Raw genomic sequence first — 26,650 nt, 5'->3', positions numbered from 1 at the left:
GCCACCGCCTCCGCATCCCTGCCCGGACGCCCCGTCAGCCGGAGGCTCTGCGCCGCCGCCGGCGCCACCAGCAGCCGCGCGGCGCCCCATGCGCGTCGGCGCTACGCCGTTGCCGTGGTCCACCGGCCCGACGGCCTTGCGGCCCTGCGGCCCTTCGCTCCCCGCCGCGGCCCGCGAACGCCTCCGCCCTCACCTCCGGCGGGCAACGCGGGGCACGCAGCTTCCCGCACCCAGCTGGCCAAAGCCCTTCTCCACCGGGCTCTGGGCGCGGCCACTTCCCACGACGACTTGGGGACACGGGACCCAGCTGCCTGCACGCGTCGCGGCGCTGTGCCGAGCCGCACGGCGGGGGCGTCGCGAGCCTAGGAGCCCACTCAGGCGGCCAGTGGGAGTGGGTGCGTGGGCGGCCGGGCGGCCCCGCGGGCCGCAAGCTCCGGCTCTGGTCGGGCAAGGCCGTGGGGTGGCCAAGGAGGCCCTCGCTCGGCCGTGGCGACCGTGCGCCCGGCGACCACAAAGGGCTCGGGCTGGAGGCCCGCACGGGGAGAGGGGGTCGACGGTGGCTAGGCCGCGCACCGCGCCCTGGCGCCTCGCCCAAAGGCGGCGGGACCAGACGAAGGGCCTCTGGGGGCCTGGCGGCAGGACAGAGAGCGACCGCGGCCACCAAAAAGGGTGTGTGGCCTCCCCGTCGGGGAATCGAACCCCGGTCTCCCGCGTGACAGGCGGGGATACTCACCACTATACTAACGAGGACGGCGGCGACCGTCCTACCGCCCGGCCGCTCTCGGGCTGCCTGCCGACGCGACCCCTGCCCAGCACGGGCCCCCGGCCACCGCGGGTCCCGACCCAACCGGGCACCCAACCAACCGCCTCGCTCACAGCGGCAGCCCGCCACCCCGACAGGGCCCCGGACCCCCGGGGCACTGGACACTCCCCAGGGCGCGCCGCCTCTTGCCTCCCACGCGGGCATTCCGCCGGGAGAAGGGGGCCCGAGAAGGCAAGCGAGGCTGCGAGGACACGGTGGGCGCGCGCCGGCCGGCGTCGGGCCAGGAAAGGCGCGGCTGGGGAGGGGCCGGCCCGCCCACGGCCCGGCTGGGTCCGGGGAGCGACCGGCGGCCGAGCCAGGCGCCTCGGCCGGCCGCCGCGCGCCGGCTCCGTCGACACCCACCCCGGACGGCCGCCTGCCTGCCTGCCTGCCTGCCTGCCTGCCGGGCGCGGCGCGGCGCGCGGCCCGCCAAGGGCGCCGGGGCTCGCGCCGCGTCGGGTCCCAGCCAGGCGAGCGGCCACGCGCCCAGCCAGGCCCGCCGTCAGGATGGCCGAGCGGTCTAAGGCGCTGCATTCAGGTCGCAGTCTCCCCTGGAGGCGTGGGTTCGAATCCCACTCCTGACAAGCCAGCCTTTTGGCCCGCCGGACAAACGCGCCCGTCCTCCCCGCGCCACTGCCTTGCTCCACACACGCCCTGCCTCCCGCCACCTGCACCCCCACCCCAGGAACCTTCAGTCCTCCTCAGCGCATCTTTCCTCCCCAGCTGGCTGCAGCTGCAGCTGCTGGTTTTCCTGCCTCCCCGCTTCCCCCTCGCCCACCCTCGCCCACCCTCCCACTCCCACGGCCACGCCCCGCCCCCGGCCGCACCGAAGCACGCAGCCCCGCGGCGGCTGGCAAGCCCTCCTCGCGTCGCCGGCGCTCCGACTTCTGCCGGGGAACGGCCAACTCGCTCTCGCAGCCTTGCTTCCACGTCCGCCCCCGGCCGCTCTCCCACCGGCCGGCACCCTGTCTGTCCTCCGCACCCGCCCCGCCGGCCCGCCTGCGCTCCCCAGTCACACCGAGGCGGCCGAGCCCCAGCCTTGCCCGCCAGGGGGGTTGCTGCGTGCCCTCGACGCTTCTGCGCCTTGCGGCCTTGGCCGGGCCACACCTGCCTGCCGCCCGCCAGGGACACGTGCCTCCCAGCCTTCCTGCTGGCCAGCGAACACCGGTCTTCCTGGCACCAGTCCGTCCCGGGAAGGGTGCTCCTCTGGGGAGGGAGCAGAAGCCCTACGTGCCCGTGCAGCCCGCCCACCGGCGGCCGGCCGGCGCCCCCGACCTTCCCGGGGAAGCCGCTGCCCGGGCCGGAGCCAAGCCCTTCCAGAGCGCGCTCCCTGCCTCAGCCGGCAGTCCCCGAGCCAGGAGCCGCTCTGCCAAATGGCCCCTCCTCACCAGCACCACCACCCCGTCAGAGCCGGACCTCGGGCGCGCGGCCCGCCAGAGCGCACGAGCCGGGCTCACACGCCTTTGGGTCGGGACCCGGCGGTCGCTGAGAGGAACGTCGGCGCGCGGCCGCAGCGACCACGCAGCGCCAGCGCCTGCACCTGACAGGGATCTCGGCGCCGGGCAGGAGGCGTCGGCTCCCGGCCCCCTCGGGCGACACCGACAGGGTCGCGGCGGCCGTGGTCGGCGCAGAAGGCGCGCGACGGGCCGAGTGGGACCCTCCGAGAGCGCCGCGCCCTGTGGTCCTGCACGTGCCCGGATCCTGGCTTTCAGGTCGCCCCCTCTCCCCGCTCCCCACCGTCGTCTCCTGCTCCGATGGAGCAGATAGATGCCGACGGGCGACGGGCGAGCAGTGAGCAGTGCCGGGCGGGTGGCGGTCAGCGCCCCTGGGGCAGCGTCGGGCGGCGTTGGCCATCGGTGCATGGGTGGTTCAGTGGTAGAATTCTCGCCTGCCACGCGGGAGGCCCGGGTTCGATTCCCGGCCCATGCAGCCGCAGCGTCCCCTTTTGGTCCCGCAGTGCAGCCCCAGAGCCCAGCTAGGTCTGCCGGCTGAAAGACGCTCCAGGCAGCGCTCCTGCAACCGCTGGCTGCTACCTGCCGCCCGCTGCCTCTCCCACGCAGACGCCCACCACCCCACCCCACCCCCACCCCACCCAGAAAAGGCCCTGCTGCCAAGCCTCCGTGGCCCCAAGCCCTGCGGGCTCAGCCGCCCGTGCGTCCAGGCGCCTTTCTTGTGTTTGCCCGCTTCCTCACCCGGACCCAGCCAGGGGCTCAGGGATTGCACTGGAAGGAATAGCCCACGGCTGGCAGCCGCCCGCACCACCTCTTCACCTTTCACAACGTCCGTCTCCAAGCTCCCTGCCTCACTCTCCCCACACTCCGAGAATCAATCACACTACGTTTGCACAGTCAGGAGCAAGGAAGTTGCCACATCTGGCAAGCATACCTCCCTTTCGCCTGGAGGGTCCCTGGACCAGCGTCTTGCAGGAGGAGTTCCAAAGAAGTCCACCAGCTCCCGTCCCTCGGCAGAAATGGGTCTCCAACAGGGACGGCCTCACCGCCTCAAACACCACCCCATGCCCCTGAAACCCTGTTGCGCGCCTCACCTCAGCATCAGCCCTGCCCCCAAGAGCACCACCACCTCAGCCTGCACCCTCACCGTGCCCCTACTTCCCCAAACGCAACCCCCATCCCACCCCCACCCGGCTCCCCACCTCCCCCATTTGCACACCCCCCCCCCCCACCACGCCCAGGTCCTCCCTGAGCCATTCCAAATCCCAGGCTGTCCAGGAACCTGCCTTTGCATTTGGCGCACTGGCCTGCCTCCCCCCACCCCCTACCCCAGGCCAGGGCCTGCTCCTCTTTCTGCTTCTTCCAACACGAGGAGAACTGCTTTACAGTCCTGGGTTAGTCTCAGGTGCTCGGCAAAGTGATTCAGTCCCCTGTTCTTTTCCAGGTGATTTTCCAGTGTAGGTTAAGGCGAGACACGAATACAGTTCTCATGCTACAGAGGAAAGCTCTGTTGCTCATCGACTGTAAGTACAGTATTTCCTATCTCTTGATCCGACTCCAACTTCGTCCCTCCCCTGCCTTTCCCCTTGGCTAGCCCTATGCACGTTTTCTCCGTCTCAAGGTCGGTTTCCCCTTTGCACACAGATTCACTGGTATTCGTTGTTCGAGTCCACAGAGCTTTGTCCCTCTCCACCCGACTCACTTCAGGCAGTGGACCCTTCTGTGGGTCCGTCCGGCGTTGGGGCCCATGGCGATGGCCGCTCCTACTTGATGGCTGCGTCATATTCCACGGTACGTATCTGCCTCACCTTCTCGTGCCGGCCACGGGCCGACGGGCACGTGAGGGTTTCCCACGTCTCGGCTACGGCACCGAGGGCTGCGATGACCCTGGGGGATGCCCGCCTCTCTTCCCATTGGGCGTGTTGTCTTTTCCCGATGAGTAGCCGGGATTGGGTCTGCTGGATCATCATGTGAGCTCTTCTTTGTCCTACTGGTGGACCGATCCTCGACTGATTGACTTCCCCGGAGTGGCAGTTGTTGTTCTGGAAGTGTACAACTACAGCCTGGTGCCCGTGTCCGCTGTACAGCGTTGTGATTCCCTCCTGTGCAGGTGGGATGAGGGTTTCAGATCGGTTTCCGTTACAGGTGAACAGGATACGGGATCTCATTCCCTGTAGTATTCCGTGTCTCCTTGTTGCTCCTCTCCTTTCTACGCAGTACTGGTACGGTACATCCGTTGAGCCCGGCTCCTCATCCATCCCTCCGTCCGTGACTCTGCCCTTGGGAAGCCCGAGGCTGCTTTCCCGAGTCTGAGAGTCTGTCGCTGGTTGCCACAGGGGTGAATTTGTACAACACTTAAGATTCCACCCATCTGTGACCCTGCCTGTTTGACTTCCCTCACCAAGGGTAATATTGCGCAGCTCCAGCTTCCGCTGTTGCTGCCAGTGACACTAATGCACTCGCGTGGACGGCTCAGTGCCATCCCATTCTCTCCCTGTCTCTGGTATGGCACCTACGCGGGTGAGCCGTTGGGGATGGGCACTAGGGTTTCCTCCACGTCTCGGCTATGGCAAGCAGTGCTGCTATGACCGTGGGGTTTGCATGTGTCTTTCCGAATGAAGAGTTGCGGCTCTCACGGGTATGTACCCAGGGTGGGATTGGGACAGCTCGTCTGTTCCCGGCCGACTTACTTGCCTGTTGATTTCGTTTCTTCTGCAAAGCCGATTCCATTGTCGGAGTCACGGTTGTTGCTGAAGCACAGTGGGTTTCCAATATTGTGCTCGTTTCCGATGGACCGCAAAGTGATTCTGTTTCCCGTGTTGTACACGGGATTTTGGATTTCATGTATGTTTTCAGATTCTTGTCCACTCGAGGGGATTCCAGGGTACTGACGCTTATTCCCTGTGTTGAACTGGATCACCTTGGCGCTTCTCCCTTTATCCAGGGTCCTGCGTATCTGTTCGTCCCAGCTGCACACGCATCCCTCCAGCGCTGCCTTTCCGCTGGCGTTCCCCTAAGGTGGTTTTCTGCGTGAGTGGGTTTCTCCTCGGCAAATAGCTCCGTTTTGTATTCTTTCACACGTTCCACATGCCTTTGTCCAACGCGGTCTGACGTGCTTCACCAAGTGTAAGAGTCTCTAGGTCCATCATTGCTTGTGACAAGTGGCAACACTTGACTTATTTCTTTATGACTGAGTGATGGTTCCATGCTACATCTGTGCCACCTCTTCTCGGGCCCGCCACGTGTGGATGGGCGCTGGGGTTTGCTCCGTGTCTTGGCCATGGCAAACAGTGTCGCCGTGTCCGTGGCGGTGTGGGCACCCTCAGACCTCCCCGAGGTTTGCCCTCTGCGGGTGTGTACCCTGGAGGGACGGTTGTGCTCGGTCACATGGGAGCTCTCCTTGGTCCTCGTGAAATCTCAGCCACCCGAGCGGCCAACCACCACTCCCCATCCCACCGTGTGCCCCCAGCCATGTCACACCCGAGACTGGACATTTGCTCCTGATGAGTGGTGACTTTGGTCTCTGGGGCGGTAAGGGGGGCCCACCCATCTCGGACCAGGTCTGGCCCCCATCTGGGACCCCGTTTCTGTCGTTGGCTTGCCTGCGTCCTCAGCCCACCGCTGAGCCTGAGCAGCCTGCAGCACCGCGCACCAGTGTGGCTCGCCCGCTCACCCGCCACCCCGCCCAAATGAATGGAGTGCTCCCCCACCATCTTCCTCATGCCACAGCCCCATCACTGTCACGGCCTGCCCTCTGCCTTTCCCTCCAACTCCAGGCTCGGACCCATCCGCCCCCGCCCCGGCCCCGCCACCAACGCCCTGGAGCTCGGGCCACCCCTCCCACGTCCTGCCCTGGCCTGGCCTGGCCTGCCCTGCCCTGAGGTTCACCAGTGCGGGCCTCCCTCCGGCTCCGCGGACCCACCCCGACCCTACGCCCACCCCTACCTCCCACAGATCCATCCCAGCCTCTCACATGCGCCTGGCAGGGCTTTGCCACCTCGCCCATGCTCCTGCAGAGGGCCTGCTCGAGCGGCCTGCCGATCTTTCGGCCAGGTTCCCTCGAGCCCCACCCATCCCCTCATGCTGGCCCTCCAGGAAGACTCCACCCAAGCACCCCTGGGCCTGCCTGCCAGCCCCTCAGCTCGCCGCCGCCCCCTCTCCCTGCGATGATCGCTCTGCCCAGGTCCCTGATCCACGTGGGGCGCCCACCAGCCATGGCCCCAAGCACCTTCGTCCCATACTCTCCCCCACGCACGCTGATGCCCACGGCCCCGGCAGGGGCCTCAAGGAAACCTCCTTTGGCCACGGCAAGCACACGTCGGGCCACGGGGGCTCCTTTCCCATAGGGGACTCGGCGCCATCCCACCCGATTGTGCCGCCCTCGCTGCACTTTGGTGCCCTTGGTCGGCCGTCCACTTCCCCTCCGAAGGACACAGTCCTTGAACGGACGTGGAATGAAACCCTTTGGGGAAAGATGACCTCGAGATTGGCCCAAGGGGAGACTGTGGTGGGCGATTACCCTCGGGGAGAGTTCCTAGGGGAAGACAATGACAGGTTGGCGAGAGGGATGGAGTGGATCCTGGATAGACAGTTGGATGAGAATGGGAAACTCGTAGATGTCATAACTAGGGGAGGGGTGCGGGGAACAGGGCGCTGTGCGTGTGTGTGTGTGTGTGTGTGGGTGGGTGGGTGGGTGGGTGTGTGGGTGGGTGTGGGTGTGAGGGCGCCCCAGTGCCCACCTTTGGTTACGAGTGGGGGAGGGAGGCCTGGGGAAATCTTGCCTCAGTCCGGTAGGATTGAGAGCTGTGGTCAGGCAAGGGAAACACCCTGATGGTTGGGTAGTCCTCCCTGGCAGGCATCGCTGCCTCGAGCGCATCTGCCGCCTCCAGGCCGGTGGGCTAGCTTTGCCCAGCCGGGCCGGCCCGCCCCCCCGGATCTGCGAGCTCTCTCACTTCCACTAAGCGGTGGTGGGATTCGAGGCACAGGTCCACATCCGTCTTCACCCCTTTGCCTCGGGGAGAGCGAAGAAGAACTAAAGAGCCCCTTGAGGAAAGTGAAAGAGGAGAGTGAAAACGTTGGCTTCAAACTCAACATTCAGACAACTAAGATCATGGCATCCCGTCCCATCACTTCATGGCAAATAGACGGGGAAAGAACGGAAAGCGGGAAAGACTTCATTTGGGGGGGCTGCCCCAAAGCACTGCAGACGCCGGCCGCGCCGGCGAAATGAAAAGACGTTCGCTCCTTGGGAGAAAAGCTATGACCAACCTAGACAGCATGTCGAAAAGCAGAGACGAGGTCTGTGACGAGGGTCTGTCTCGTGAAAGCTACGGTTTCTCCAGCGGTCACGTACAGATGTGAGAGGTGGAGTATAAAGAAGGATGAGTGCCGAAGAATTGATGCTTTTGGACTGCGGTGTTGGAGAAGACTCTTGAGAGTCCCTTGGACTGCGAGGAGACCCAACCCGTCCATCCTCGAGGAAATCAGTCCTGAATATTCATTAGAAGGACTGAGGCTGAAGCCGAAACGCCAATCCTCTGGCCACCCGACCCGCAAAACTGACTCACGGGGAAAGACCCTGATGGAAGGCAGGAGGAGACCGGGACGACCCGACAGAAGACGAGAGGCTTGGATGGCATCCCCGACTGGACGGACATGAGTTTGAGCAAGCCTCGCGAGTTGGTGATGGACAGGGAAGCCTGGCTGCTGCAGTGCCCTGAGCGACTGAACTGATCCCGATGCCTCCCGGGCGCCGTGGTCCGCCTCCCAGAGCCCACTCAAGACCAGAACCCTCTCGGAGACAGCAGCACCATACGGGAGTCACAGCCAGCCCGGGACCTGGCGCGCAGTGGCCAAGCCGCCCAGAGACGGGGCTGGCATGAGGGACATGGGAAGGCAGGCGTGTCCGTGGCCACTGGCCCCCACTCTCCGAGGCACATCCCCCTCGCTCACCTTCGGCTGCGGCCACCGCCCCTGCCGCTGCTGGCCCCCGCTGGCGACCACCACAGCTCGCGCCCCTACCCCCGCCCCTATCCCCACCCCGCCCTATCCCACCCCACCTCCTCACCGGCCCCGCCCCCCGCCCCCCCTCCCCCCGCCCCCCCCGACACCAGGAGAACCAGCACAAGCCCTGGAGCTTCACGGCCGCCACCAGGGCCAGCAGCCGCAGCCCCTCAGGAGGGAGGGAGGCGGGGGATGGGAGGCCTCAGGCCGGTCGTGGTGAAAGCGGCGCGAGGTTGCCACTGCGGCCAACAAAGGTTTGCCCCGGGGGACGGCGGAGGTGGCCTGAATCGTGCTTGGGCTGGAGGTGCAGGGTCCCGGGGGCCTCTGGCGCAGTGCTGAGCTGCTAAGTCGCGTCAGTCCTGTCCGACTCTGTGCGACCCCGTAGACGGCAGCCCACCAGGCTCCCCCGTCCCTGGGATTCTCCAGGCAAGAACACTGGAGTGGCTTGCCATTTCCTTCTGCAATGCATGCAAGTGAAAAGTGAAAGTGAAGTCGCTCGGTCCTATGGGACGTTTAGCGACCCCATGGTCTGCAGCCTCCCAGGCTCCTCGGTCCATAGGGTTTTCCAGGCAGGAGGACTGGAGTGGGTTGCCATTGCGTAGGCTAAAAGGGTAAAGGTGGGAGGGTCGCCGGCGAGGACCCCGGCAGGTGGCAGGCCTCCGGAGAGGAAGAAGAAAGGCTTCCCTGACCGGGAATCGAACCCGGGCCGCGGCGGTGAGAGCGCCGAATCCTAACCACTAGACCACCAGGGAGCGTCGGGGCAAGGCCCTCGCCTGCTCCCGCTGAACCCAGCGCCTCCATGCCACCCGCCCGCGCCACCTTGCCGCCCACACCCGGCCTTTGCAAGTCCAGCCGCCCGCCGGCCCCGTCAGTCCTCCTGCCTTGGCGTGCCGTCTTGCTTTCAGCCCCCTCAAAACACTGCGCGCGCCGCCGGCTTCTCGCACACACGCCAAAAGCCGCGGGCCAGCGGGCTGGCTCCCCGCTCCCAGCTCTCTCTCCCCGCCATCGCCCGTGCCGGGAGGGCGGTGCAGCTCAGCAAAAGGTCGGCCCGCTGCGTTGGCCGGGAATCGAACCCGGGTCAACTGCTTGGAAGGCAGCTATGCTCACCACTATACCACCAACGCTACACAGCCCGGGCGGCCGCCGGACGCCGGCCCCGGGCTCGCCCCAGCATAATCTCGCCGCCGCCGCCGCCCCTGCCGCCCCTGCCGCCACCGCCTCCGCATCCCTGCCCGGACGCCCCGTCAGCCGGAGGCTCTGCGCCGCCGCCGGCGCCACCAGCAGCCGCGCGGCGCCCCATGCGCGTCGGCGCTACGCCGTTGCCGTGGTCCACCGGCCCGACGGCCTTGCGGCCCTGCGGCCCTTCGCTCCCCGCCGCGGCCCGCGAACGCCTCCGCCCTCACCTCCGGCGGGCAACGCGGGGCACGCAGCTTCCCGCACCCAGCTGGCCAAAGCCCTTCTCCACCGGGCTCTGGGCGCGGCCACTTCCCACGACGACTTGGGGACACGGGACCCAGCTGCCTGCACGCGTCGCGGCGCTGTGCCGAGCCGCACGGCGGGGGCGTCGCGAGCCTAGGAGCCCACTCAGGCGGCCAGTGGGAGTGGGTGCGTGGGCGGCCGGGCGGCCCCGCGGGCCGCAAGCTCCGGCTCTGGTCGGGCAAGGCCGTGGGGTGGCCAAGGAGGCCCTCGCTCGGCCGTGGCGACCGTGCGCCCGGCGACCACAAAGGGCTCGGGCTGGAGGCCCGCACGGGGAGAGGGGGTCGACGGTGGCTAGGCCGCGCACCGCGCCCTGGCGCCTCGCCCAAAGGCGGCGGGACCAGACGAAGGGCCTCTGGGGGCCTGGCGGCAGGACAGAGAGCGACCGCGGCCACCAAAAAGGGTGTGTGGCCTCCCCGTCGGGGAATCGAACCCCGGTCTCCCGCGTGACAGGCGGGGATACTCACCACTATACTAACGAGGACGGCGGCGACCGTCCTACCGCCCGGCCGCTCTCGGGCTGCCTGCCGACGCGACCCCTGCCCAGCACGGGCCCCCGGCCACCGCGGGTCCCGACCCAACCGGGCACCCAACCAACCGCCTCGCTCACAGCGGCAGCCCGCCACCCCGACAGGGCCCCGGACCCCCGGGGCACTGGACACTCCCCAGGGCGCGCCGCCTCTTGCCTCCCACGCGGGCATTCCGCCGGGAGAAGGGGGCCCGAGAAGGCAAGCGAGGCTGCGAGGACACGGTGGGCGCGCGCCGGCCGGCGTCGGGCCAGGAGAGGCGCGGCTGGGGAGGGGCCGGCCCGCCCACGGCCCGGCTGGGTCCGGGGAGCGACCGGCGGCCGAGCCAGGCGCCTCGGCCGGCCGCCGCGCGCCGGCTCCGTCGACACCCACCCCGGACGGCCGCCTGCCTGCCTGCCTGCCTGCCTGCCTGCCGGGCGCGGCGCGGCGCGCGGCCCGCCAAGGGCGCCGGGGCTCGCGCCGCGTCGGGTCCCAGCCAGGCGAGCGGCCACGCGCCCAGCCAGGCCCGCCGTCAGGATGGCCGAGCGGTCTAAGGCGCTGCGTTCAGGTCGCAGTCTCCCCTGGAGGCGTGGGTTCGAATCCCACTCCTGACAAGCCAGCCTTTTGGCCCGCCGGACAAACGCGCCCGTCCTCCCCGCGCCACTGCCTTGCTCCACACACGCCCTGCCTCCCGCCACCTGCACCCCCACCCCAGGAACCTTCAGTCCTCCTCAGCGCATCTTTCCTCCCCAGCTGGCTGCAGCTGCAGCTGCTGGTTTTCCTGCTCCCCGCCTCCCCCTCGCCCACCCTCCCACTCCCACGGCCACGCCCCGCCCCCGGCCGCACCGAAGCACGCAGCCCCGCGGCGGCTGGCAAGCCCTCCTCGCGTCGCCGGCGCTCCGACTTCTGCCGGGGAACGGCCAACTCGCTCTCGCAGCCTTGCTTCCACGTCCGCCCCCGGCCGCTCTCCCACCGGCCGGCACCCTGTCTGTCCTCCGCACCCGCCCCGCCGGCCCGCCTGCGCTCCCCAGTCACACCGAGGCGGCCGAGCCCCAGCCTTGCCCGCCAGGGGGGTTGCTGCGTGCCCTCGACGCTTCTGCGCCTTGCGGCCTTGGCCGGGCCACACCTGCCTGCCGCCCGCCAGGGACACGTGCCTCCCAGCCTTCCTGCTGGCCAGCGAACACCGGTCTTCCTGGCACCAGTCCGTCCCGGGAAGGGTGCTCCTCTGGGGAGGGAGCAGAAGCCCTACGTGCCCGTGCAGCCCGCCCACCGGCGGCCGGCCGGCGCCCCCGACCTTCCCGGGGAAGCCGCTGCCCGGGCCGGAGCCAAGCCCTTCCAGAGCGCGCTCCCTGCCTCAGCCGGCAGTCCCCGAGCCAGGAGCCGCTCTGCCAAATGGCCCCTCCTCACCAGCACCACCACCCCGTCAGAGCCGGACCTCGGGCGCGCGGCCCGCCAGAGCGCACGAGCCGGGCTCACACGCCTTTGGGTCGGGACCCGGCGGTCGCTGAGAGGAACGTCGGCGCGCGGCCGCAGCGACCACGCAGCGCCTGCGCCTGCACCTGACAGGGATCTCGGCGCCGGGCAGGAGGCGTCGGCTCCCGGCCCCCTCGGGCGACACCGACAGGGTCGCGGCGGCCGTGGTCGGCGCAGAAGGCGCGCGACGGGCCGAGTGGGACCCTCCGAGAGCGCCGCGCCCTGTGGTCCTGCACGTGCCCGGATCCTGGCTTTCAGGTCGCCCCCTCTCCCCGCTCCCCACCGTCGTCTCCTGCTCCGATGGAGCAGATAGATGCCGACGGGCGACGGGCGAGCAGTGAGCAGTGCCGGGCGGGTGGCGGTCAGCGCCCCTGGGGCAGCGTCGGGCGGCGTTGGCCATCGGTGCATGGGTGGTTCAGTGGTAGAATTCTCGCCTGCCACGCGGGAGGCCCGGGTTCGATTCCCGGCCCATGCAGCCGCAGCGTCCCCTTTTGGTCCCGCAGTGCAGCCCCAGAGCCCAGCTAGGTCTGCCGGCTGAAAGACGCTCCAGGCAGCGCTCCTGCAACCGCTGGCTGCTACCTGCCGCCCGCTGCCTCTCCCACGCAGACGCCCACCACCCCACCCCACCCCCACCCCACCCAGAAAAGGCCCTGCTGCCAAGCCTCCGTGGCCCCAAGCCCTGCGGGCTCAGCCGCCCGTGCGTCCAGGCGCCTTTCTTGTGTTTGCCCGCTTCCTCACCCGGACCCAGCCAGGGGCTCAGGGATTGCACTGGAAGGAATAGCCCACGGCTGGCAGCCGCCCGCACCACCTCTTCACCTTTCACAACGTCCGTCTCCAAGCTCCCTGCCTCACTCTCCCCACACTCCGAGAATCAATCACACTACGTTTGCACAGTCAGGAGCAAGGAAGTTGCCACATCTGGCAAGCATACCTCCCTTTCGCCTGGAGGGTCCCTGGACCAGCGTCTTGCAGGAGGAGTTCCAAAGAAGTCCACCAGCTCCCGTCCCTCGGCAGAAATGGGTCTCCAACAGGGACGGCCTCACCGCCTCAAACACCACCCCATGCCCCTGAAACCCTGTTGCGCGCCTCACCTCAGCATCAGCCCTGCCCCCAAGAGCACCACCACCTCAGCCTGCACCCTCACCGTGCCCCTACTTCCCCAAACGCAACCCCCATCCCACCCCCACCCGGCTCCCCACCTCCCCCATTTGCACACCCCCCCCCCACCACGCCCAGGTCCTCCCTGAGCCATTCCAAATCCCAGGCTGTCCAGGAACCTGCCTTTGCATTTGGCGCACTGGCCTGCCTCCCCCCACCCCCTACCCCAGGCCAGGGCCTGCTCCTCTTTCTGCTTCTTCCAACACGAGGAGAACTGCTTTACAGTCCTGGGTTAGTCTCAGGTGCTCGGCAAAGTGATTCAGTCCCCTGTTCTTTTCCAGGTGATTTTCCAGTGTAGGTTAAGGCGAGACACGAATACAGTTCTCATGCTACAGAGGAAAGCTCTGTTGCTCATCGACTGTAAGTACAGTATTTCCTATCTCTTGATCCGACTCCAACTTCGTCCCTCCCCTGCCTTTCCCCTTGGCTAGCCCTATGCACGTTTTCTCCGTCTCAAGGTCGGTTTCCCCTTTGCACACAGATTCACTGGTATTCGTTGTTCGAGTCCACAGAGCTTTGTCCCTCTCCACCCGACTCACTTCAGGCAGTGGACCCTTCTGTGGGTCCGTCCGGCGTTGGGGCCCATGGCGATGGCCGCTCCTACTTGATGGCTGCGTCATATTCCACGGTACGTATCTGCCTCACCTTCTCGTGCCGGCCACGGGCCGACGGGCACGTGAGGGTTTCCCACGTCTCGGCTACGGCACCGAGGGCTGCGATGACCCTGGGGGATGCCCGCCTCTCTTCCCATTGGGCGTGTTGTCTTTTCCCGATGAGTAGCCGGGATTGGGTCTGCTGGATCATCATGTGAGCTCTTCTTTGTCCTACTGGTGGACCGATCCTCGACTGATTGACTTCCCCGGAGTGGCAGTTGTTGTTCTGGAAGTGTACAACTACAGCCTGGTGCCCGTGTCCGCTGTACAGCGTTGTGATTCCCTCCTGTGCAGGTGGGATGAGGGTTTCAGATCGGTTTCCGTTACAGGTGAACAGGATACGGGATCTCATTCCCTGTAGTATTCCGTGTCTCCTTGTTGCTCCTCTCCTTTCTACGCAGTACTGGTACGGTACATCCGTTGAGCCCGGCTCCTCATCCATCCCTCCGTCCGTGACTCTGCCCTTGGGAAGCCCGAGGCTGCTTTCCCGAGTCTGAGAGTCTGTCGCTGGTTGCCACAGGGGTGAATTTGTACAACACTTAAGATTCCACCCATCTGTGACCCTGCCTGTTTGACTTCCCTCACCAAGGGTAATATTGCGCAGCTCCAGCTTCCGCTGTTGCTGCCAGTGACACTAATGCACTCGCGTGGACGGCTCAGTGCCATCCCATTCTCTCCCTGTCTCTGGTATGGCACCTACGCGGGTGAGCCGTTGGGGATGGGCACTAGGGTTTCCTCCACGTCTCGGCTATGGCAAGCAGTGCTGCTATGACCGTGGGGTTTGCATGTGTCTTTCCGAATGAAGAGTTGCGGCTCTCACGGGTATGTACCCAGGGTGGGATTGGGACAGCTCGTCTGTTCCCGGCCGACTTACTTGCCTGTTGATTTCGTTTCTTCTGCAAAGCCGATTCCATTGTCGGAGTCACGGTTGTTGCTGAAGCACAGTGGGTTTCCAATATTGTGCTCGTTTCCGATGGACCGCAAAGTGATTCTGTTTCCCGTGTTGTACACGGGATTTTGGATTTCATGTATGTTTTCAGATTCTTGTCCACTCGAGGGGATTCCAGGGTACTGACGCTTATTCCCTGTGTTGAACTGGATCACCTTGGCGCTTCTCCCTTTATCCAGGGTCCTGCGTATCTGTTCGTCCCAGCTGCACACGCATCCCTCCAGCGCTGCCTTTCCGCTGGCGTTCCCCTAAGGTGGTTTTCTGCGTGAGTGGGTTTCTCCTCGGCAAATAGCTCCGTTTTGTATTCTTTCACACGTTCCACATGCCTTTGTCCAACGCGGTCTGACGTGCTTCACCAAGTGTAAGAGTCTCTAGGTCCATCATTGCTTGTGACAAGTGGCAACACTTGACTTATTTCTTTATGACTGAGTGATGGTTCCATGCTACATCTGTGCCACCTCTTCTCGGGCCCGCCACGTGTGGATGGGCGCTGGGGTTTGCTCCGTGTCTTGGCCATGGCAAACAGTGTCGCCGTGTCCGTGGCGGTGTGGGCACCCTCAGACCTCCCCGAGGTTTGCCCTCTGCGGGTGTGTACCCTGGAGGGACGGTTGTGCTCGGTCACATGGGAGCTCTCCTTGGTCCTTGTGAAATCTCAGCCACCCGAGCGGCCAACCACCACTCCCCATCCCACCGTGTGCCCCCAGCCATGTCACACCCGAGACTGGACATTTGCTCCTGATGAGTGGTGACTTTGGTCTCTGGGGCGGTAAGGGGGGCCCACCCATCTCGGACCAGGTCTGGCCCCCATCTGGGACCCCGTTTCTGTCGTTGGCTTGCCTGCGTCCTCAGCCCACCGCTGAGCCTGAGCAGCCTGCAGCACCGCGCACCAGTGTGGCTCGCCCGCTCACCCGCCACCCCGCCCAAATGAATGGAGTGCTCCCCCACCATCTTCCTCATGCCACAGCCCCATCACTGTCACGGCCTGCCCTCTGCCTTTCCCTCCAACTCCAGGCTCGGACCCATCCGCCCCCGCCCCGGCCCCGCCACCAACGCCCTGGAGCTCGGGCCACCCCTCCCACGTCCTGCCCTGGCCTGGCCTGGCCTGCCCTGCCCTGAGGTTCACCAGTGCGGGCCTCCCTCCGGCTCCGCGGACCCACCCCGACCCTACGCCCACCCCTACCTCCCACAGATCCATCCCAGCCTCTCACATGCGCCTGGCAGGGCTTTGCCACCTCGCCCATGCTCCTGCAGAGGGCCTGCTCGAGCGGCCTGCCGATCTTTCGGCCAGGTTCCCTCGAGCCCCACCCATCCCCTCATGCTGGCCCTCCAGGAAGACTCCACCCAAGCACCCCTGGGCCTGCCTGCCAGCCCCTCAGCTCGCCGCCGCCCCCTCTCCCTGCGATGATCGCTCTGCCCAGGTCCCTGATCCACGTGGGGCGCCCACCAGCCATGGCCCCAAGCACCTTCGTCCCATACTCTCCCCCACGCACGCTGATGCCCACGGCCCCGGCAGGGGCCTCAAGGAAACCTCCTTTGGCCACGGCAAGCACACGTCGGGCCACGGGGGCTCCTTTCCCATAGGGGACTCGGCGCCATCCCACCCGATTGTGCCGCCCTCGCTGCACTTTGGTGCCCTTGGTCGGCCGTCCACTTCCCCTCCGAAGGACACAGTCCTTGAACGGACGTGGAATGAAACCCTTTGGGGAAAGATGACCTCGAGATTGGCCCAAGGGGAGACTGTGGTGGGCGATTACCCTCGGGGAGAGTTCCTAGGGGAAGACAATGACAGGTTGGCGAGAGGGATGGAGTGGATCCTGGATAGACAGTTGGATGAGAATGGGAAACTCGTAGATGTCATAACTAGGGGAGGGGTGCGGGGAACAGGGCGCTGTGCGTGTGTGTGTGTGTGTGTGTGTGGGTGGGTGGGTGGGTGGGTGTGTGGGTGGGTGTGGGTGTGAGGGCGCCCCAGTGCCCACCTTTGGTTACGAGTGGGGGAGGGAGGCCTGGGGAAATCTTGCCTCAGTCCGGTAGGATTGAGAGCTGTGGTCAGGCAAGGGAAACACCCTGATGGTTGGGTAGTCCTCCCTGGCAGGCATCGCTGCCTCGAGCGCATCTGCCGCCTCCAGGCCGGTGGGCTAGCTTTGCCCAGCCGGGCCGGCCCGCCCCCCCGGATCTGCGAGCTCTCTCACTTCCACTAAGCGGTGGTGGGATTCGAGGCACAGGTCCACATCCGTCTTCACCCCTTTGCCTCGGGGAGAGCGAAGAAGAACTAAAGAGCCCCTTGAGGAAAGTGAAAGAGGAGAGTGAAAACGTTGGCTTCAAACTCAACATTCAGACAACTAAGATCATGGCATCCCGTCCCATCACTTCATGGCAAATAGACGGGGAAAGAACGGAAAGCGGGAAAGACTTCATTTGGGGGGGCTGCCCCAAAGCACTGCAGACGCCGGCCGCGCCGGCGAAATGAAAAGACGTTCGCTCCTTGGGAGAAAAGCTATGACCAACCTAGACAGCATGTCGAAAAGCAGAGACGAGGTCTGTGACGAGGGTCTGTCTCGTGAAAGCTACGGTTTCTCCAGCGGTCACGTACAGATGTGAGAGGTGGAGTATAAAGAAGGATGAGTGCCGAAGAATTGATGCTTTTGGACTGCGGTGTTGGAGAAGACTCTTGAGAGTCCCTTGGACTGCGAGGAGACCCAACCCGTCCATCCTCGAGGAAATCAGTCCTGAATATTCATTAGAAGGACTGAGGCTGAAGCCGAAACGCCAATCCTCTGGCCACCCGACCCGCAAAACTGACTCACGGGGAAAGACCCTGATGGAAGGCAGGAGGAGACCGGGACGACCCGACAGAAGACGAGAGGCTTGGATGGCATCCCCGACTGGACGGACATGAGTTTGAGCAAGCCTCGCGAGTTGGTGATGGACAGGGAAGCCTGGCTGCTGCAGTGCCCTGAGCGACTGAACTGATCCCGATGCCTCCCGGGCGCCGTGGTCCGCCTCCCAGAGCCCACTCAAGACCAGAACCCTCTCGGAGACAGCAGCACCATACGGGAGTCACAGCCAGCCCGGGACCTGGCGCGCAGTGGCCAAGCCGCCCAGAGACGGGGCTGGCATGAGGGACATGGGAAGGCAGGCGTGTCCGTGGCCACTGGCCCCCACTCTCCGAGGCACATCCCCCTCGCTCACCTTCGGCTGCGGCCACCGCCCCTGCCGCTGCTGGCCCCCGCTGGCGACCACCACAGCTCGCGCCCCTACCCCCGCCCCTATCCCCACCCCGCCCTATCCCACCCCACCTCCTCACCGGCCCCGCCCCCCGCCCCCCCTCCCCCCGCCCCCCCCGACACCAGGAGAACCAGCACAAGCCCTGGAGCTTCACGGCCGCCACCAGGGCCAGCAGCCGCAGCCCCTCAGGAGGGAGGGAGGCGGGGGATGGGAGGCCTCAGGCCGGTCGTGGTGAAAGCGGCGCGAGGTTGCCACTGCGGCCAACAAAGGTTTGCCCCGGGGGACGGCGGAGGTGGCCTGAATCGTGCTTGGGCTGGAGGTGCAGGGTCCCGGGGGCCTCTGGCGCAGTGCTGAGCTGCTAAGTCGCGTCAGTCCTGTCCGACTCTGTGCGACCCCGTAGACGGCAGCCCACCAGGCTCCCCCGTCCCTGGGATTCTCCAGGCAAGAACACTGGAGTGGCTTGCCATTTCCTTCTGCAATGCATGCAAGTGAAAAGTGAAAGTGAAGTCGCTCGGTCCTATGGGACGTTTAGCGACCCCATGGTCTGCAGCCTCCCAGGCTCCTCGGTCCATAGGGTTTTCCAGGCAGGAGGACTGGAGTGGGTTGCCATTGCGTAGGCTAAAAGGGTAAAGGTGGGAGGGTCGCCGGCGAGGACCCCGGCAGGTGGCAGGCCTCCGGAGAGGAAGAAGAAAGGCTTCCCTGACCGGGAATCGAACCCGGGCCGCGGCGGTGAGAGCGCCGAATCCTAACCACTAGACCACCAGGGAGCGTCGGGGCAAGGCCCTCGCCTGCTCCCGCTGAACCCAGCGCCTCCATGCCACCCGCCCGCGCCACCTTGCCGCCCACACCCGGCCTTTGCAAGTCCAGCCGCCCGCCGGCCCCGTCAGTCCTCCTGCCTTGGCGTGCCGTCTTGCTTTCAGCCCCCTCAAAACACTGCGCGCGCCGCCGGCTTCTCGCACACACGCCAAAAGCCGCGGGCCAGCGGGCTGGCTCCCCGCTCCCAGCTCTCTCTCCCCGCCATCGCCCGTGCCGGGAGGGCGGTGCAGCTCAGCAAAAGGTCGGCCCGCTGCGTTGGCCGGGAATCGAACCCGGGTCAACTGCTTGGAAGGCAGCTATGCTCACCACTATACCACCAACGCTACACAGCCCGGGCGGCCGCCGGACGCCGGCCCCGGGCTCGCCCCAGCATAATCTCGCCGCCGCCGCCGCCCCTGCCGCCCCTGCCGCCACCGCCTCCGCATCCCTGCCCGGACGCCCCGTCAGCCGGAGGCTCTGCGCCGCCGCCGGCGCCACCAGCAGCCGCGCGGCGCCCCATGCGCGTCGGCGCTACGCCGTTGCCGTGGTCCACCGGCCCGACGGCCTTGCGGCCCTGCGGCCCTTCGCTCCCCGCCGCGGCCCGCGAACGCCTCCGCCCTCACCTCCGGCGGGCAACGCGGGGCACGCAGCTTCCCGCACCCAGCTGGCCAAAGCCCTTCTCCACCGGGCTCTGGGCGCGGCCACTTCCCACGACGACTTGGGGACACGGGACCCAGCTGCCTGCACGCGTCGCGGCGCTGTGCCGAGCCGCACGGCGGGGGCGTCGCGAGCCTAGGAGCCCACTCAGGCGGCCAGTGGGAGTGGGTGCGTGGGCGGCCGGGCGGCCCCGCGGGCCGCAAGCTCCGGCTCTGGTCGGGCAAGGCCGTGGGGTGGCCAAGGAGGCCCTCGCTCGGCCGTGGCGACCGTGCGCCCGGCGACCACAAAGGGCTCGGGCTGGAGGCCCGCACGGGGAGAGGGGGTCGACGGTGGCTAGGCCGCGCACCGCGCCCTGGCGCCTCGCCCAAAGGCGGCGGGACCAGACGAAGGGCCTCTGGGGGCCTGGCGGCAGGACAGAGAGCGACCGCGGCCACCAAAAAGGGTGTGTGGCCTCCCCGTCGGGGAATCGAACCCCGGTCTCCCGCGTGACAGGCGGGGATACTCACCACTATACTAACGAGGACGGCGGCGACCGTCCTACCGCCCGGCCGCTCTCGGGCTGCCTGCCGACGCGACCCCTGCCCAGCACGGGCCCCCGGCCACCGCGGGTCCCGACCCAACCGGGCACCCAACCAACCGCCTCGCTCACAGCGGCAGCCCGCCACCCCGACAGGGCCCCGGACCCCCGGGGCACTGGACACTCCCCAGGGCGCGCCGCCTCTTGCCTCCCACGCGGGCATTCCGCCGGGAGAAGGGGGCCCGAGAAGGCAAGCGAGGCTGCGAGGACACGGTGGGCGCGCGCCGGCCGGCGTCGGGCCAGGAAAGGCGCGGCTGGGGAGGGGCCGGCCCGCCCACGGCCCGGCTGGGTCCGGGGAGCGACCGGCGGCCGAGCCAGGCGCCTCGGCCGGCCGCCGCGCGCCGGCTCCGTCGACACCCACCCCGGACGGCCGCCTGCCTGCCTGCCTGCCTGCCTGCCTGCCGGGCGCGGCGCGGCGCGCGGCCCGCCAAGGGCGCCGGGGCTCGCGCCGCGTCGGGTCCCAGCCAGGCGAGCGGCCACGCGCCCAGCCAGGCCCGCCGTCAGGATGGCCGAGCGGTCTAAGGCGCTGCGTTCAGGTCGCAGTCTCCCCTGGAGGCGTGGGTTCGAATCCCACTCCTGACAAGCCAGCCTTTTGGCCCGCCGGACAAACGCGCCCGTCCTCCCCGCGCCACTGCCTTGCTCCACACACGCCCTGCCTCCCGCCACCTGCACCCCCACCCCAGGAACCTTCAGTCCTCCTCAGCGCATCTTTCCTCCCCAGCTGGCTGCAGCTGCAGCTGCTGGTTTTCCTGCCTCCCCGCTTCCCCCTCGCCCACCCTCGCCCACCCTCCCACTCCCACGGCCACGCCCCGCCCCCGGCCGCACCGAAGCACGCAGCCCCGCGGCGGCTGGCAAGCCCTCCTCGCGTCGCCGGCGCTCCGACTTCTGCCGGGGAACGGCCAACTCGCTCTCGCAGCCTTGCTTCCACGTCCGCCCCCGGCCGCTCTCCCACCGGCCGGCACCCTGTCTGTCCTCCGCACCCGCCCCGCCGGCCCGCCTGCGCTCCCCAGTCACACCGAGGCGGCCGAGCCCCAGCCTTGCCCGCCAGGGGGGTTGCTGCGTGCCCTCGACGCTTCTGCGCCTTGCGGCCTTGGCCGGGCCACACCTGCCTGCCGCCCGCCAGGGACACGTGCCTCCCAGCCTTCCTGCTGGCCAGCGAACACCGGTCTTCCTGGCACCAGTCCGTCCCGGGAAGGGTGCTCCTCTGGGGAGGGAGCAGAAGCCCTACGTGCCCGTGCAGCCCGCCCACCGGCGGCCGGCCGGCGCCCCCGACCTTCCCGGGGAAGCCGCTGCCCGGGCCGGAGCCAAGCCCTTCCAGAGCGCGCTCCCTGCCTCAGCCGGCAGTCCCCGAGCCAGGAGCCGCTCTGCCAAATGGCCCCTCCTCACCAGCACCACCACCCCGTCAGAGCCGGACCTCGGGCGCGCGGCCCGCCAGAGCGCACGAGCCGGGCTCACACGCCTTTGGGTCGGGACCCGGCGGTCGCTGAGAGGAACGTCGGCGCGCGGCCGCAGCGACCACGCAGCGCCTGCGCCTGCACCTGACAGGGATCTCGGCGCCGGGCAGGAGGCGTCGGCTCCCGGCCCCCTCGGGCGACACCGACAGGGTCGCGGCGGCCGTGGTCGGCGCAGAAGGCGCGCGACGGGCCGAGTGGGACCCTCCGAGAGCGCCGCGCCCTGTGGTCCTGCACGTGCCCGGATCCTGGCTTTCAGGTCGCCCCCTCTCCCCGCTCCCCACCGTCGTCTCCTGCTCCGATGGAGCAGATAGATGCCGACGGGCGACGGGCGAGCAGTGAGCAGTGCCGGGCGGGTGGCGGTCAGCGCCCCTGGGGCAGCGTCGGGCGGCGTTGGCCATCGGTGCATGGGTGGTTCAGTGGTAGAATTCTCGCCTGCCACGCGGGAGGCCCGGGTTCGATTCCCGGCCCATGCAGCCGCAGCGTCCCCTTTTGGTCCCGCAGTGCAGCCCCAGAGCCCAGCTAGGTCTGCCGGCTGAAAGACGCTCCAGGCAGCGCTCCTGCAACCGCTGGCTGCTACCTGCCGCCCGCTGCCTCTCCCACGCAGACGCCCACCACCCCACCCCACCCCCACCCCACCCAGAAAAGGCCCTGCTGCCAAGCCTCCGTGGCCCCAAGCCCTGCGGGCTCAGCCGCCCGTGCGTCCAGGCGCCTTTCTTGTGTTTGCCCGCTTCCTCACCCGGACCCAGCCAGGGGCTCAGGGATTGCACTGGAAGGAATAGCCCACGGCTGGCAGCCGCCCGCACCACCTCTTCACCTTTCACAACGTCCGTCTCCAAGCTCCCTGCCTCACTCTCCCCACACTCCGAGAATCAATCACACTACGTTTGCACAGTCAGGAGCAAGGAAGTTGCCACATCTGGCAAGCATACCTCCCTTTCGCCTGGAGGGTCCCTGGACCAGCGTCTTGCAGGAGGAGTTCCAAAGAAGTCCACCAGCTCCCGTCCCTCGGCAGAAATGGGTCTCCAACAGGGACGGCCTCACCGCCTCAAACACCACCCCATGCCCCTGAAACCCTGTTGCGCGCCTCACCTCAGCATCAGCCCTGCCCCCAAGAGCACCACCACCTCAGCCTGCACCCTCACCGTGCCCCTACTTCCCCAAACGCAACCCCCATCCCACCCCCACCCGGCTCCCCACCTCCCCCATTTGCACACCCCCCCCCCACCACGCCCAGGTCCTCCCTGAGCCATTCCAAATCCCAGGCTGTCCAGGAACCTGCCTTTGCATTTGGCGCACTGGCCTGCCTCCCCCCACCCCCTACCCCAGGCCAGGGCCTGCTCCTCTTTCTGCTTCTTCCAACACGAGGAGAACTGCTTTACAGTCCTGGGTTAGTCTCAGGTGCTCGGCAAAGTGATTCAGTCCCCTGTTCTTTTCCAGGTGATTTTCCAGTGTAGGTTAAGGCGAGACACGAATACAGTTCTCATGCTACAGAGGAAAGCTCTGTTGCTCATCGACTGTAAGTACAGTATTTCCTATCTCTTGATCCGACTCCAACTTCGTCCCTCCCCTGCCTTTCCCCTTGGCTAGCCCTATGCACGTTTTCTCCGTCTCAAGGTCGGTTTCCCCTTTGCACACAGATTCACTGGTATTCGTTGTTCGAGTCCACAGAGCTTTGTCCCTCTCCACCCGACTCACTTCAGGCAGTGGACCCTTCTGTGGGTCCGTCCGGCGTTGGGGCCCATGGCGATGGCCGCTCCTACTTGATGGCTGCGTCATATTCCACGGTACGTATCTGCCTCACCTTCTCGTGCCGGCCACGGGCCGACGGGCACGTGAGGGTTTCCCACGTCTCGGCTACGGCACCGAGGGCTGCGATGACCCTGGGGGATGCCCGCCTCTCTTCCCATTGGGCGTGTTGTCTTTTCCCGATGAGTAGCCGGGATTGGGTCTGCTGGATCATCATGTGAGCTCTTCTTTGTCCTACTGGTGGACCGATCCTCGACTGATTGACTTCCCCGGAGTGGCAGTTGTTGTTCTGGAAGTGTACAACTACAGCCTGGTGCCCGTGTCCGCTGTACAGCGTTGTGATTCCCTCCTGTGCAGGTGGGATGAGGGTTTCAGATCGGTTTCCGTTACAGGTGAACAGGATACGGGATCTCATTCCCTGTAGTATTCCGTGTCTCCTTGTTGCTCCTCTCCTTTCTACGCAGTACTGGTACGGTACATCCGTTGAGCCCGGCTCCTCATCCATCCCTCCGTCCGTGACTCTGCCCTTGGGAAGCCCGAGGCTGCTTTCCCGAGTCTGAGAGTCTGTCGCTGGTTGCCACAGGGGTGAATTTGTACAACACTTAAGATTCCACCCATCTGTGACCCTGCCTGTTTGACTTCCCTCACCAAGGGTAATATTGCGCAGCTCCAGCTTCCGCTGTTGCTGCCAGTGACACTAATGCACTCGCGTGGACGGCTCAGTGCCATCCCATTCTCTCCCTGTCTCTGGTATGGCACCTACGCGGGTGAGCCGTTGGGGATGGGCACTAGGGTTTCCTCCACGTCTCGGCTATGGCAAGCAGTGCTGCTATGACCGTGGGGTTTGCATGTGTCTTTCCGAATGAAGAGTTGCGGCTCTCACGGGTATGTACCCAGGGTGGGATTGGGACAGCTCGTCTGTTCCCGGCCGACTTACTTGCCTGTTGATTTCGTTTCTTCTGCAAAGCCGATTCCATTGTCGGAGTCACGGTTGTTGCTGAAGCACAGTGGGTTTCCAATATTGTGCTCGTTTCCGATGGACCGCAAAGTGATTCTGTTTCCCGTGTTGTACACGGGATTTTGGATTTCATGTATGTTTTCAGATTCTTGTCCACTCGAGGGGATTCCAGGGTACTGACGCTTATTCCCTGTGTTGAACTGGATCACCTTGGCGCTTCTCCCTTTATCCAGGGTCCTGCGTATCTGTTCGTCCCAGCTGCACACGCATCCCTCCAGCGCTGCCTTTCCGCTGGCGTTCCCCTAAGGTGGTTTTCTGCGTGAGTGGGTTTCTCCTCGGCAAATAGCTCCGTTTTGTATTCTTTCACACGTTCCACATGCCTTTGTCCAACGCGGTCTGACGTGCTTCACCAAGTGTAAGAGTCTCTAGGTCCATCATTGCTTGTGACAAGTGGCAACACTTGACTTATTTCTTTATGACTGAGTGATGGTTCCATGCTACATCTGTGCCACCTCTTCTCGGGCCCGCCACGTGTGGATGGGCGCTGGGGTTTGCTCCGTGTCTTGGCCATGGCAAACAGTGTCGCCGTGTCCGTGGCGGTGTGGGCACCCTCAGACCTCCCCGAGGTTTGCCCTCTGCGGGTGTGTACCCTGGAGGGACGGTTGTGCTCGGTCACATGGGAGCTCTCCTTGGTCCTCGTGAAATCTCAGCCACCCGAGCGGCCAACCACCACTCCCCATCCCACCGTGTGCCCCCAGCCATGTCACACCCGAGACTGGACATTTGCTCCTGATGAGTGGTGACTTTGGTCTCTGGGGCGGTAAGGGGGGCCCACCCATCTCGGACCAGGTCTGGCCCCCATCTGGGACCCCGTTTCTGTCGTTGGCTTGCCTGCGTCCTCAGCCCACCGCTGAGCCTGAGCAGCCTGCAGCACCGCGCACCAGTGTGGCTCGCCCGCTCACCCGCCACCCCGCCCAAATGAATGGAGTGCTCCCCCACCATCTTCCTCATGCCACAGCCCCATCACTGTCACGGCCTGCCCTCTGCCTTTCCCTCCAACTCCAGGCTCGGACCCATCCGCCCCCGCCCCGGCCCCGCCACCAACGCCCTGGAGCTCGGGCCACCCCTCCCACGTCCTGCCCTGGCCTGGCCTGGCCTGCCCTGCCCTGAGGTTCACCAGTGCGGGCCTCCCTCCGGCTCCGCGGACCCACCCCGACCCTACGCCCACCCCTACCTCCCACAGATCCATCCCAGCCTCTCACATGCGCCTGGCAGGGCTTTGCCACCTCGCCCATGCTCCTGCAGAGGGCCTGCTCGAGCGGCCTGCCGATCTTTCGGCCAGGTTCCCTCGAGCCCCACCCATCCCCTCATGCTGGCCCTCCAGGAAGACTCCACCCAAGCACCCCTGGGCCTGCCTGCCAGCCCCTCAGCTCGCCGCCGCCCCCTCTCCCTGCGATGATCGCTCTGCCCAGGTCCCTGATCCACGTGGGGCGCCCACCAGCCATGGCCCCAAGCACCTTCGTCCCATACTCTCCCCCACGCACGCTGATGCCCACGGCCCCGGCAGGGGCCTCAAGGAAACCTCCTTTGGCCACGGCAAGCACACGTTGGGCCACGGGGGCTCCTTTCCCATAGGGGACTCGGCGCCATCCCACCCGATTGTGCCGCCCTCGCTGCACTTTGGTGCCCTTGGTCGGCCGTCCACTTCCCCTCCGAAGGACACAGTCCTTGAACGGACGTGGAATGAAACCCTTTGGGGAAAGATGACCTCGAGATTGGCCCAAGGGGAGACTGTGGTGGGCGATTACCCTCGGGGAGAGTTCCTAGGGGAAGACAATGACAGGTTGGCGAGAGGGATGGAGTGGATCCTGGATAGACAGTTGGATGAGAATGGGAAACTCGTAGATGTCATAACTAGGGGAGGGGTGCGGGGAACAGGGCGCTGTGCGTGTGTGTGTGTGTGTGTGTGGGTGGGTGGGTGGGTGGGTGTGTGGGTGGGTGTGGGTGTGAGGGCGCCCCAGTGCCCACCTTTGGTTACGAGTGGGGGAGGGAGGCCTGGGGAAATCTTGCCTCAGTCCGGTAGGATTGAGAGCTGTGGTCAGGCAAGGGAAACACCCTGATGGTTGGGTAGTCCTCCCTGGCAGGCATCGCTGCCTCGAGCGCATCTGCCGCCTCCAGGCCGGTGGGCTAGCTTTGCCCAGCCGGGCCGGCCCGCCCCCCCGGATCTGCGAGCTCTCTCACTTCCACTAAGCGGTGGTGGGATTCGAGGCACAGGTCCACATCCGTCTTCACCCCTTTGCCTCGGGGAGAGCGAAGAAGAACTAAAGAGCCCCTTGAGGAAAGTGAAAGAGGAGAGTGAAAACGTTGGCTTCAAACTCAACATTCAGACAACTAAGATCATGGCATCCCGTCCCATCACTTCATGGCAAATAGACGGGGAAAGAACGGAAAGCGGGAAAGACTTCATTTGGGGGGGCTGCCCCAAAGCACTGCAGACGCCGGCCGCGCCGGCGAAATGAAAAGACGTTCGCTCCTTGGGAGAAAAGCTATGACCAACCTAGACAGCATGTCGAAAAGCAGAGACGAGGTCTGTGACGAGGGTCTGTCTCGTGAAAGCTACGGTTTCTCCAGCGGTCACGTACAGATGTGAGAGGTGGAGTATAAAGAAGGATGAGTGCCGAAGAATTGATGCTTTTGGACTGCGGTGTTGGAGAAGACTCTTGAGTCCCTTGGACTGCGAGGAGACCCAACCCGTCCATCCTCGAGG

At 66.0% G+C, this 26,650-nt stretch overlaps 13 non-coding genes across 13 annotated transcripts; 6 read left to right on the top strand and 7 right to left on the bottom strand.

Annotated features, from left to right (window-relative positions):
* Window positions 1-678: 678 nt before the first annotated feature.
* On the bottom strand, window positions 679-750 carry TRNAD-GUC (transfer RNA aspartic acid (anticodon GUC)). Its single transcript has one exon. It is a non-coding gene; the product is annotated as a tRNA-Asp (tRNA).
* Window positions 751-1,303: 553 nt separating this feature from the next.
* Window positions 1,304-1,386, top strand: TRNAL-CAG (transfer RNA leucine (anticodon CAG)). The gene has a single exon. It is a non-coding gene; the product is annotated as a tRNA-Leu (tRNA).
* A 1,274-nt stretch (window positions 1,387-2,660) lies between these two features.
* On the top strand, window positions 2,661-2,731 carry TRNAG-GCC (transfer RNA glycine (anticodon GCC)). The gene has a single exon. It is a non-coding gene; the product is annotated as a tRNA-Gly (tRNA).
* A 6,205-nt stretch (window positions 2,732-8,936) lies between these two features.
* Window positions 8,937-9,008, bottom strand: TRNAE-CUC (transfer RNA glutamic acid (anticodon CUC)). Its single transcript has one exon. It is a non-coding gene; the product is annotated as a tRNA-Glu (tRNA).
* A 300-nt stretch (window positions 9,009-9,308) lies between these two features.
* TRNAG-UCC (transfer RNA glycine (anticodon UCC)) lies at window positions 9,309-9,380 on the bottom strand. The gene has a single exon. It is a non-coding gene; the product is annotated as a tRNA-Gly (tRNA).
* A 764-nt stretch (window positions 9,381-10,144) lies between these two features.
* Window positions 10,145-10,216, bottom strand: TRNAD-GUC (transfer RNA aspartic acid (anticodon GUC)). The gene has a single exon. It is a non-coding gene; the product is annotated as a tRNA-Asp (tRNA).
* Window positions 10,217-10,769: 553 nt separating this feature from the next.
* On the top strand, window positions 10,770-10,852 carry TRNAL-CAG (transfer RNA leucine (anticodon CAG)). Its single transcript has one exon. It is a non-coding gene; the product is annotated as a tRNA-Leu (tRNA).
* Window positions 10,853-12,115: 1,263 nt separating this feature from the next.
* On the top strand, window positions 12,116-12,186 carry TRNAG-GCC (transfer RNA glycine (anticodon GCC)). Its single transcript has one exon. It is a non-coding gene; the product is annotated as a tRNA-Gly (tRNA).
* Window positions 12,187-18,391: 6,205 nt separating this feature from the next.
* Window positions 18,392-18,463, bottom strand: TRNAE-CUC (transfer RNA glutamic acid (anticodon CUC)). Its single transcript has one exon. It is a non-coding gene; the product is annotated as a tRNA-Glu (tRNA).
* Window positions 18,464-18,763: 300 nt separating this feature from the next.
* On the bottom strand, window positions 18,764-18,835 carry TRNAG-UCC (transfer RNA glycine (anticodon UCC)). Its single transcript has one exon. It is a non-coding gene; the product is annotated as a tRNA-Gly (tRNA).
* A 764-nt stretch (window positions 18,836-19,599) lies between these two features.
* On the bottom strand, window positions 19,600-19,671 carry TRNAD-GUC (transfer RNA aspartic acid (anticodon GUC)). Its single transcript has one exon. It is a non-coding gene; the product is annotated as a tRNA-Asp (tRNA).
* Window positions 19,672-20,224: 553 nt separating this feature from the next.
* Window positions 20,225-20,307, top strand: TRNAL-CAG (transfer RNA leucine (anticodon CAG)). Its single transcript has one exon. It is a non-coding gene; the product is annotated as a tRNA-Leu (tRNA).
* A 1,274-nt stretch (window positions 20,308-21,581) lies between these two features.
* Window positions 21,582-21,652, top strand: TRNAG-GCC (transfer RNA glycine (anticodon GCC)). Its single transcript has one exon. It is a non-coding gene; the product is annotated as a tRNA-Gly (tRNA).
* The last annotated feature ends 4,998 nt before the right edge of the window (window positions 21,653-26,650 follow it).

The sequence above is a fragment of the Bos grunniens genome, chromosome 3, assembly GCF_055505025.1.
Source record: "Bos grunniens cultivar Pamir isolate PY7600 chromosome 3, Bosgru_T2T1.0, whole genome shotgun sequence".
Lineage (NCBI taxonomy): Eukaryota > Metazoa > Chordata > Mammalia > Artiodactyla > Bovidae > Bos > Bos grunniens.
This window is presented reverse-complemented; position numbering and strand designations above follow the sequence as displayed.